Source organism: Mustela nivalis (assembly GCF_964662115.1).
Source record: "Mustela nivalis genome assembly, chromosome: 2".
Lineage (NCBI taxonomy): Eukaryota > Metazoa > Chordata > Mammalia > Carnivora > Mustelidae > Mustela > Mustela nivalis.
The window spans coordinates 91,770,661-91,783,302 of NC_139021.1; positions in this window are offsets into that span (position 1 = coordinate 91,770,661).

The following is a 12,642-nucleotide window of genomic DNA, read 5'->3' on the forward strand; positions in this document are numbered from 1 at the left end:
ATCTTACCCCAGGTGATTCTGAAGCAGACCACAGTTTAAAACTGTTCTTCTCCAACATTGACCCAAAAATATAGAGTTGTTTCACTTCGATTGATAACCTTTCTCTGAAAAGTGTATAAGTCCTCCATAAATGTTGGCACAGAGATCTGAAAATATTCCTTGGGAAGAGTCCTTAGTTATGTTCTTTTACTTTCCAAGAATTACTATAAAGCTATCACTCCACAATTATTCTGGACAACAACAAACAAAACCCTCAAATAGTATCTCACAACCATCACCACCACAGTGACCAGTAACAGAAAGACCCAAGAAAAGACTCCCACTTGAGGTAAGGATGCCCCCTATTTTATTAGTCAATGGAGTGACTCCACATCAGCTCTCCCACTCTGTTGTTCAAGTATTTCCATGGAGGCCTTTAGCTGTCAATACAGAGGAACTCACTGGCCCAATCGGCTGAATGTTGGTAAGCTATTAAGGCAAAGAAACCAAGTGTGAGACCATGTCGCCCTGTGGATATTCCAGTATCCCAGCGATTCCTCTTCCATCCCTGTGCCACCAGGGCTGCTGCACTCTGATGGGATAGTCAGTAATCAGTGAAGAACTCAGATACTGCTTCTATAAAATTCATTTTAAGTACATAACATTTAGGAAAGCAACAGCGTATGATATCATATTAACCTCACTCCACTCAGGATCCAGTCATAGATCAGTTGCTTTTCACCCTTTGTGAAAGGCTGAAAAGTAGCTTCATGCCTTAAGAGAACTCGTTACAACAAAAATGTACCTCTGATGGGAACATTGTCCAATATTCACCTCTTTGTAAGTTATGTCCTAACCCTTCCTGTGAGAGTAACAGAGCCCACTCTTGAAATGTCTTTCTGTGTGGCCACCAATGTGGCCATTTCACTTGGCATAATTCCCATAAGAACCTGGCTGAGCCCATGCAGGGAGCAGACTGTGAATCCCACAGAAAAGAATGGAAAGAAAAAAGATGGCAGGTGATGAGGAGAGCAAATGCCAGTGAAATGTAAGTAATAGTAAATTTCCTTACAGTCTCTTATAACACCTAAAAATCCCTTTGGAAAAGTCTGTATCTCCACCCTCCACCCCCAACATACAGTATATGATCAATCACTCCTCAAAATCCCAGGGCACCTCTTCCTGTCCAGGAGTCCTGTCCCTGAACTTTAATAAAAACATGTTTTTTGCCCTGAAGACGCCTCAAAAATTATTTCTTGACCATTTGCTCCTGGCCCACATCATATCAGCAGGTACCTAAAAGTAAGACAAAAGCACGAATAAAACTAGCTCTTGTCCTGTGGACCTAAGACAGAAAACCTGCAATCTGAGAGGTTTGAATTGGTGGCGAGGAGACCTCTGATGTCATGGATGGGGCATGTCTGATGTAAATCAGTTACCATTAGGCCACAGTTCTGGGCCAGAGAATTCCTGGGGCAGAGGATGTAGCAGTGCTGTAGCTTCCACTGTATTAGGGAGACTCCTGTGGAGGGTGAGGATGCTTGGGGCAGGAATGGCTGCTGAGGGTTTTGGGGTGTTGGTTGGCAAGTGAGCGTGTGTGCAGGGTGGACAGCGGGTGAGGCTAGTGTGGGGTGGAGGCAGAGGCGGAGAAGGTCATACTTACCCAGCAGGGGAGATAACATGATCAAGCAGGTTGTTTTGTCAGGATGAGGCTTGTCAATTGCACTGCAGATGTGCTGATCCCTGCGATTTCCCCAAATGTGGGAAACTCGACTCCATAATTTATGGTAGTGGGGGAACTGCGTTTGCCCTTTCCCTGGGTAATAGGTGTTCAATAACAGAATGTTCTGATTTTTAATTTTTTCTTACAGCTTTATCTTTTAAGAGAACGTTTATAGGTGTTGCTGTTTTAGCAGTACCACTTACTCAGTAAATGCGTGATTTATAACCCACTTAACTACATTGCTGGTTGATGGTCTTTCTCACCGGAGACATGCAAGAGTCCTCTATGCACAGTTTTCAGGAAAAGATTGGGCCTCTTGTTTTTCTTGAGCAGCGTGCCTGGTGTTCTTTAATATTTTGTGTGATTCTGCTTACGTTTTGGTGTCTTGCAGTCCCAGGATCTAGGCGAAGAAGGGGCTTTCTTTTTTTGTTTGTTTGTTTGTTTGTTTTGTTTTAAATTAATTTATTTATTTTCAGAAAAACAGTATTCATTATTTTTATTCACCACACCCAGTGGTCCATGCAATCCATATCCTCTATAATACCCACGACCTTGTACCCCAACCTCCCACCCCCCCCCGCCACTTCAAACCCCTCAGATTGTTTTTCAGAGTCCATAGTCTCTCATGATTCACCTCCCCTTCCAATTTATCCCAACTCCCTTCTCCTCTCTAACACCCCTTGTCCTCCATGATATTTGTTATGCTTCACAAATAGGTGAAACCATATGATAATTGACTCTCTCTGCTTGACTTATTTCACTCAGCATAATCTCTTCCAGTCCCATCCATGTTGCTACAAAAGTTGGGTATTCATACTTTCTGATGGAGGCATAATACTCCATAGTGTATATGGACCACATTTCCTTATCCATTCATCCGTTGAAGGGCATCTTGGTTCTTTCCATAGTTTGGCGACCGTGGCCAATTGCTGCTATAAACATTGGGGTACAGATGGCCCTTCTTTTCACTACATCTGTATCTTTGAAGAAGGGGCTTTCTTTCACTCCCCAGGGAACACAAGCCAGAGTCTGTCCACTTCCGCTGTCCTCTGGCTCCCTTTTGCCACCAGCACCCTACAAAGCCTCACACAGTCCCCAGACTCCCTATCCTTAATCAGGCCACTTCTTACCCTTGGCAGCCTTCCTCCAGAGGGCCCTTCAGAGAATATAGGCCTTGGAACTTGACATGCTTTTGTTCATTTATTTAAGTTTATTTAAGCAATCTCTATACCCAGCGGAGGTGAGGGGATCCCGAGCTCAGGACTCCTAGATCCAGACTCTGGTGTTCTCTGGACTGAGCCAGCCCAACGACCCTTGATAGGCTTCTAAAGAGGCATATCTGCCTACTTGCAAAGGACCCATTCAGTTGGCACTATAGACATTTCCCAGACAGCAGGTTAGCTCTTGGGCAAGGAACGGTGGGCCTTCTGCTTGCTCTCAGGCTCAAGGGAAAACTGTCCTCACAGCTGTGTTGCTTTTTAAATTCAAGCTTGAAAGGGTTTCTGTGTTTGTGCTTTCACTGGAGCTGAGGCTTTTTCCCGTGTAAAAGCCTTTATTCAGAATCTACATTTATGCTTTCAAACTTTGATTTTTACTTGGGGGGGCACACCAATAGGGTCTTACAGGAAGTGGTTTACTCTTCTGGACCATTTAATAAATCATTAAAGATACACTCGAAATGTTTCCAAGTAATTTAAATGCATCACTAAACACTTTATATTACAGAAAACAAACAAAAAAAAATGCAGCAACCAACATGATAGCATTCACATTGTGTGGCATCCCATCTGATGGTTTGAGGTCTGCAGACAAGCAGGGGAAATGAACCTTCATGAAGAGATGGGTCACTCATCTGAAAATGAAATGATTCTCACTAAGGTGAGAATCACCAAAGGACAAAAAGCGTTTGTTATAACTACATCCCATCAGTTCAAAACACTCAGCAGATACATGGAAAATGTAAAACAAAACAAAACAAAACAAAACAAACCCCCAATCTCACATTAAGAGATGAAGACCACAACGTCTAGGGTGCCTGGGTGGCTCAGTGGGTTAAATCCTCTGCCTTCGGCTCAAGTCATGATTCCATTGTCCAGCATCCTGGGATTGAGCCCCACATTGGGCTCTCTGCTCAGCAGAGAGCCTGCTTTCTCCCCCTGCCTCTCTTCCTACTTGTGATTTCTGTCTGTCAAATAAATAAATAAATAAATATATATATATATATAAAAAGAAATCACAATATCTGAGAGGAAATGAATGCAAAGTGCTATAGAGAAGGCAGAAGAAAAAAGTTTGATAGGAATCCCACAGAATCTGCAGATCATGGTGTTGCCTTCTTAGCCACAGGGTGTTGCCTTCTTAGTCACTTCAGTCCTTCCAATCGGTGAATATGGGATGTCTTTCCACTGGTTTAGGTTTTCTTTAATCTCTTGCAGCAATGTTTTGTAGTTTTCAGTGTACAGGTTTTGTGACTCCTTGTATCAATTATTCCTAGATACTATTCTGGTGGGTGCTGTTATAAATGGAATTGTTTCTTAATTTCCTTTTCCGTTTGTTCATTGCTAGGGTTTAGAAACACTTGATTTTGTCTGTTTTATATCCTACAACTCTGCCGATTTAAGTTATAGACTCTAGTAGCTGAGGTGTTTGTGGGTGTACTTAGTGTAACAGCCTTACAGATAACAAAAACACTTGATTAACACATATTTTATGTTGTTTGTATTACATACCTTATTCTTTCAATGCAGTGAGTTAGTGTAAAGAAAATGTCATTGAGAAAATCATGAGGAAGAGAAAATGTATTGACAGTACCATACTATATTTGTAAGAAAAGAAATCACCCCTACATTGTTCAGTACAATTCAAAACCTTGTTGTTCCCCAGTCAACTGTAGTTTTGTTGCTTCATTTTCAAATGTTTCCCCTCACCTTCAGGTTGTTTTAAAACTTGATTTATAGTGGATACACCATGTGACCATCGGTTTCACATGACAAGATAGTGATTGGACAATTCTATAAATTATGTTATATTCATTACATGTGTAAGCTACTTCTGTCACCACGCAGAGCTGTTACTGTATCACCAAGTATATAATCTGACATCTATCCTCTTAATATTTTTTTAAATCTTCACTGTGGATGACGTTTTGACAGAGTGTAGAATTCTATCCCTGCCTCTCCCTCCACCACTACCATGGGCCTCCTTTGACTCTGCCAGAGAGAAGCAGTGACACACAGTAGGTTCCCCACTTTAGGTCACTGCAGCACCTGATCTTGGATGAGGATTCTCAGCCCAGGTCAGGGAAATACATATTAGCAGGAAACCTTCTTCACAATCCCAGCTCCAATTTGAAGGACAAGGGTGCCCCTTCTAAGTCCCTGCAGAGATGGCTCAGCACCCAGAAGCTAGCCATATATAGATGGCCAGAAATGGGCAGATTCCCATAAACCAGCCCAAACTGTTCCATTTAGACTTAGAAGAATTCTAATAGCAGCACGGGCTCTTTTCCCTATTCTGATGGGGGGAGGGGAGCCTCAGTGCCAGTGTAGGAAGAGCATCAATTATGTCATTATGTCCTTGTCTGTTACCCTAAAAGTTGATAGGTAGAGCTTAAACAACAGACCAAACATACTTCTATCTATCCAGGGGCATCTGGGAGACTCAGTAGGTTAAACGTCTGCCTTCAGCTCAGGTCATGATCCCAGAGTCCTGGGATGGATCCCCCATGAGTCTCCCCAAACCTGCTTCTCCCTCTCCTTCTGCAGCATCCCCTGCTTGTTCTCTCTCTTTCTCTCTCACTGTCAAATAAATGAATATATAAATAAATGTATAAATAAATCTTAAAAAAAATCTTTCCAGATCTTTCCAGCTGCTTTCATGTGCACTACAGCCCTCACATCCTCCCCAAATCTCCAGGGAGCAGCTTCCCCCCTTCTTTGCCTCCTGCCCCTTGATCTACTTGTGTCACCTGGAAGTCTTCCCCCTTAAGTCATCTGCCCCCTTGTGGAGTCCAGGGGAACTGAGGGGGCCAGAAGCTGAAGATACAGGCCCTGAATCCCTGACTCTGGCTGTGACCTTGGACACCAGGCTCTAAACCACCAACTGCTCGACCCAGGATGTGGCAACTCACCAGCCAGTGTTTGCCTGGGGACCCCAGGACACACTGAGCTGGGACTGTCACCTTTCTTTTTTTTTTTTAGGTGAAATTTACATACATTGTAGGGTGTCCCTACAATGACAGTGTTGTTCAGCTAGGACCCTAGTTTGTTTCAGAGGCTTCCTTCTCCTCCCCACACCTCCTCCAGCCCCTCTGCAGACAATTTTCACTCCCTTATCCATCCCCAAGCAATGCTGATATGCTTTCTGTCTCTATACATGGCTCCTTTCTGGACATTGTACATAAATCGAATGAGACAGTATGTAGTCCTTGGCGACTGGCTTCTTTCACTTGGCATGCTTTTCAGGGTCCTTCATGTTGTAGCTTCAATCAGATTTCTCTCCTATTGTTGCTGAGTAGAATTCCATGGAACATATGGGCCACCTTTTGTTCATTCACCAGTCAGTGGCCCTTTGTGTTGCTGTCAGCTTTTTCCTATTGTGTTGCTGTCAGCTTTTCCCTATTTTCATGCTGACCCAAAGGTTTCTGAATCAGGCTTGAGTGAACAAATGTTCTTAGTTGTCTCAGATAGAAGTCTGGTTGTGGAATTGCTGGGTCTATGGGAAGCTTGTGCTGAACTCTTAAGAACTCTCCAAGTGGCTTCCAATGTGTCTCTTTCATTTTTGTTCTCCCTAGCAATCTAGGAGGGTCCACTTTCCCCATGATCTCAGCAACACTTGGTATTGTCTTTTTTTTTTTTTTATTGGTGTCAATGCACACATATGCATATTTCAGTGGATGGAGATAAAGTAGCTTTCATTCACATTTGGCATATATATAAAACTGTGTATTTTATTTTATTTTTTAGTTTATTTTTTATTTTCAGCATAACAGTATTCATTATTTTTGCACCACACCCAGTGCTCCATGCAATCCGTGCCCTCTATAATACCCACCACCTGGTACCCTGACCTCCCACCCCCCGCCCCTTCAAAACCCTCAGATTGTTTTTCAGAGTCCATAGTCTCTCATGGTTCACCTCCCCTTCCAATTTCCCCCAACTCCCTTCTCCTCTCTAACTCCCCATGTCCTCCATGCTATTTATTATGCTCCACAAATAAGTGAAACCATATGATAATTGACTCTCTCTGCTTGACTTATTTCACTCAGCATAATCTCTTCCAGTTCCGTCCATGTTGCTACAAAAGTTGGGTATTCGTCCTTTCTGATGGAGGCATAATACTCCATAGTGTATATGGACCACATCTTCCTTATCCATTCGTCCGTTGAAGGGCATCTTAGTTCTTTCCACAGTTTGGCAACCGTGGCCATTGCTGCTAGAAACATTGGGGTACAGATGGCCCTTCTTTTCACAACATCTGTATCTTTGGGGTAAATACCCAGTAGTGCAATGGCAGGGTCATAGGGAAGCTCTATTTTTAATTTCTTGAGGAATCTCCACACTGTTCTCCAAAGAGGCTGCACCAACTTGCATTCCCACCAACAGTGGAAGAGTGTTCCCTTTTCTCCACATCCCCTCCAACACATGTTGTTTCCTGTCTTGCTAATTTTGGCCATTCTACTTGGTGTAAGGTGATATCTCAATTTAGTTTTAATTTGAATCTCCCTGATGGCTAGTGATGATGAACATTTTTCATGTGTCTGATAGCCATTTGTATGTCTTCATTGGAGAAGTGTCTGTCCATATCTTCTGCCCATTTAAAATTTTTTTTTTATTTTTAAAGATTTTATTTATTTATCAGAGAGAGAGGGGGAGAGAGCAAGTACAGGCAGACGGAATGGCAGGCAAAGGCAGAGGGAGAAGCAGGCTCCCTGCCGCGCAAGGAGCCTGATGTGGGACTCGATCCCAGAACGCTGGGATCATGACCTGAGCCGAAGGCAGCTGCTCAACCAACTGAGCCACCCAGGCGTCCCTCATTTTTTTTTTTTTTTTTTTTATCAGAATCGCACTTGTTAGTGTAAACTGGTCCCTGGTTTTACATGCACTGCTCTGCGGACTAGTAACATTGATGACCTTTGTCTGTGCTTATGAACCATTTATGTGTCTTCTCTGGTTATGATCTCAGGGCCCTGGGATCGAGCTGCACACCAAGCTCCCTGCTCAGCGGGATGCCTGCTTCTCCCTGTCTCATGCCTCCTGCTTGTGTTCTCTCTCTCCTTGTGTGTCTCACTCTCTGTCAAATAAATAAATAACAAATTTTAAAAATATAAAAAAAGAAAACTTAGAGATAACATCTTTCATCTGGCTCAGCGCATGTCATCCTGTGGGAAGCAGGTTCCTGCAGTTAGTGTTGCTGGGGTCTCAGGTGCTTTGCTGGTACCTCAAAATTTGACCCTTGAAAATGTGAATAAAACGACACGGGGTACGATTTATGATTTGGGGGGGATGATTTGGCAATACAAACCTTTATGTCATCCCCATATTGGTTGGATGTGGTCTTATGCAAGTCTCTGATGTTTTCTGAAATACTTGCCATTGGCCAAAGTTAAAGCAGGATAATCTGTGTACAGAGTGACTGGTGGGTCATGGATTTTGTGGCCATAATGGCTAAGTTTGTTGCTGAGTTATCTTCCAAAACCATGTATCATGCCTTTGCACATGCCCATTTGCAACTCAAAAAGCCCAAAGGCATATTGGCCTGCTTCTTTGTGGTCCTTGTCATCAATTCCCTGGAAGTTCAGGATCACGACAGCTCTCAACCTGTTTTTTTTAAAGATTTTATTTATGTAATTGACAGAGACACAGAGAGAGAATACAAGGAGGGGGAGCAGCAATGAAGAGGTTGAAGCAGGCTCTCCACCAAGCATGGAGCACAACATGGGGCTCAATCCCAGGACCCAGGGATCATGACCCCAGCTAAGGGCAGATGCTTAACTGACTTAGCCACACAGGCACCTCCAGCTCTTACTAAATCCCAAACCTCATCTATCATAACTCAGAATCTTGTTTTATACAATTTCCATAGGCAGGGTCTGCAACTCAGGGCAATTATTTGAAAGCAGTAGAGGGGACAGGGACTGGAGCTCTTGCAAAAGAAATGACCCCTAATCAGGAGACAGATCAGTCATCTGAACAGAACCCAAAGCTGATGCAGATGGGAGAACCACCAGAAAAGGACAAGAAAACACTTATTATAATAGTTTTCCATCACTTGAAAATGAAAAATAGATAAATGGAAAATATGAACAAGACCCTATCTTTAAGAGATGAGAACGACAATGTCCGAAAGGTAGTGTACACCAAAAGACTGACAGCATTAGAAAGTGCACAGTAAAAATATTGATAGAACCGTATTGACTCTGAAGAACCCTGTGTAGTATTGTTGTAGGAATATAGTCAGTCATCCATACATGCACATAGTGGTTTTTTCCATTAGGTCGTTAATCTCCTACAGCAGTGTTTTATACATTTCACTGAACAAGTCTCACTTCTCCTACAATGTATTTATGCCTAAACATTTTACTGTTTTCAGTGATATTGTAAATGGAATTGCTTCTTAATTTCCTTCTCATGTTATTCAGTGGTAGTGAATAGAAACTCAAGTGATGTTTGTACATATAGTACCCTGCAACCTTATGGAATGGGTTTATGGACTCTAATATTTTTGTGAAGAATACAGGGTTAAAGGTGCTGACTCTCAAGGTTAAAAATCTGTGTATAACTTTTGACTCCCCCAAGACTGAACTACTAATAGTCACCTGTTGACTGGAACCCTTAAGAAAATATAAGGAAATGATTAACTGCTAATTTGCACGTTAATGGATTCTACACTGTATTCATAAAATAAAGTAAGCTAGAGGGAAAACATGTCATAACGAAGAGTACATATATTTAGAGTAATATGCTTTGTTTGTAAAAAATGCACCTGTAAGTGTACACTGGTATTCCAATCTGTGGTGTATAAGATCGACTGTAGTTTTCTTTCTTCCTTCCCACACTTCTATTTTCTCACTTTCCATTTTGAAAGATATTCTGGCTGGGCATAGAATTCTACCCTTCTGCCTCAGGCCACCCCTGCATTTTGCCAGGAGAGAGGAGGAGTGACAAATGGGAAGTCACCTCAGCCCCAAAGTCTTGGATCAGCATCCATAGGGATAGAAAGAATAGTAAGAGCCCTTGTTCTTTGCACACCTGCTCTAACTGAAAGGACAACAGAGTCCCCAGAAGCCGTGGCAATGAGTGCTCAGGGCTCTGGAGTGGCCCCAGCAAGAGGCCAGAGACAATATCTCCTCTCATATTCCCAACTTCCTTCTCTCTTTCCCCCTACACTCCATGTTGCCAACCTCCCACCCACCCCCATCCTCTTGCTCCTTTTCAGCATTCCATGAGCATGCCTCTCCCTGCCACCAGTATCCCAGGCTAATGCAGAGGAACCCTTCTGGGTGGGGAGCTCAGTATTGTTCCAAGTGTTGTACTCTAGATATTTCTCCTATGCTTGCTTGAATCTAAATCAGCTGCATGTCACATATTTGCAAACACTTTTGCCAACAATAAAATAGTGGAGGGTGTCTGTGTGTGTATGTTGCCTTGGAAATCGTAAGGTGCTGTATCAGGAATCTGGAGTTCCTTCTCTCAGGAAACGAGAGGGGAATTATCTTGGTCCTTGAAGATCAAGAGTCATTCTAGGCGTGAGAGTATTCTAAATGTTGGCTGACACTTCCCAAGATTAACCCAGAGATTTACTTTTAGTATTTGTTGGGTTTCCCACATATGGTCAGAGGTCCACTGGCAGACAAAAGTTAGCACTTGAGTATAGAAGTAGACCAAGAAACAGAATATTCCCTAGATGACCACATTACTCTCTGCCCTCACTGCAGTCTCTCTGAAAATGGAAATGGGAAATTGAAAGATCTTGCATTCAGTACTGGTTAGGACAAAAAGTAGAACAGTGGGGGAAGAGTTCAAGTTATTATATTCTTAGACTCTCTTTGAGGGCATGTGGAAACTCTACTGAAAAGTTTTCTGGGCTGTGCCCATGGGCAGGAGGGGTTAATGGAGACTACAATTACAGAACTCAGTGTAATTTAAAAAAAATGTTTTAAAGATTTTATTTATTTATTTGACACTCGGAAATTGCAAGTAGGCAGAGAGGCAGGCAGAGAGAGAGGAGGAAGCAGGCTCCCCGCTGAGCAGAGAGCACAATGTGGGGCTTGATCCCTGGACCCTGGGATCATGATCTGAGCCAAAGGTAGAGGCTTTAACCCACTGAGCTACTCAGGCGCCCCCACAACTCAGTATAATTTAATAACGTAATACCTTTCCCACTTCACAGGGTTTTTCTTTCATTTTGTCTGATGCCAGGACTGAATCTAAACATATTTGTAAAAACAAGTTTATATGAAAAAAAGTGTGGCCTGAATATAAACATATTTGTAAAAAAAAAGTTTATATTTAAAAAAAAAGTGTAAAAAACTTAGACCACTAATTTTTAAAAATTTATTTATTTATTATTTTTATTTTTTATAAACATATAATGTATTTTTATCCCCAGGGGTACAGGTCTGTGAATCACCAGGTTTACACACTTCACAGCACTCACCATAGCACATACCCTCCCCAATGTCCATAATCCCACCTCCCCTCTCCTGACCCTTCTCCCCCCACCAACCCTCGGTTTGTTTTGTGAGATTAAGAGTCACTTATGGTTTGTCTCCCTCCTGATCCCATCTTGTTTCATTTATTCTTCTCCTACCCCCTAAACCCCCCATGTTGCATCTCCATTTTCTCATATCAGGGAGCTCATGTGATAGTTGTCTTTTTCCTGTTGACTTATTTCACTAAGCATGATACCCTCTAGTTCCATCCACTTTGTTTCAAAAGGCAAGATTTCATTTGGATGGCTGCATAGTATTCCATTTCCACACCACTAAATTTTATGATACTATTTCCTAATGGTGCTCTAGGCTGGCTTATGACTGCACGTAGCCACATCATGGCTGACTCTGAATGCAGCCCCTTTCTAGGCATGTGTATACTTGTCCTTAGCCCCACCTGCAGGTTAAGCATCCCTCTGAGCTGGGTGCATCACTAATGGAAGGATGTTGGTTAAATAGGCAATAAAGGGAAATGGGGGTATGGGAAGCCAACAAAAACAAAGCATGTTCATAAGTGGGTGGGGTCCAGAGATGATCATCTTATTTCTTCTAACAATATGCATAGCTCTCTGTCAGAAATCTGGCACTGACAAAAGAGCAATGCTGGGAGAAACCAGTGTACCCTTTGTCAGGAAATGAACTTGAATTCCTGCTGATTTATAAGCTGTGCCTTAAAACTCCCCCTAGAGAATTTGGGAAAGAGAGAAGAAACTGTGTTCCTTTTAGGTGTTATGATTTACCTTCATTGGGGCTGGCTAGGGAAACAAATGTGTTCTAGCAGAGTATCTGGGAGAATATATTTGTAAATGACATATCAGATAAAGAGCTAGTATCCAAAATATATAAAGAAGTTGTCAAACTCAACACCCAAAGAACAAATAATCCCATCAGAAATTGTCAGAGGACATAAACAGACATTTCTGCAAAGAGGACACCAAGATGGCCAACAGACACATGAAAAAGTGCTCCACATCCTTCGGCATCAGAGAAATAAAAATCAAAACTGGAATGAGATACCACCTCATGCCAGTCAGAATGGCTAAATTAACAAGTCAGGAAATGACAGATGCTGGCGAGGGAGAAAGGGGAACCCTCCTCCACTGTTGGAAGGAATGCAAACTGGTGCAGCCACACTGAAAAACAGCATGGAGGTTCCACAAAAAGTTGAAAATAGAGCTACCCTGGGGGAGACAAGATGGTGGGGAAGTAGGAGGAGGCGCCTTTCAAC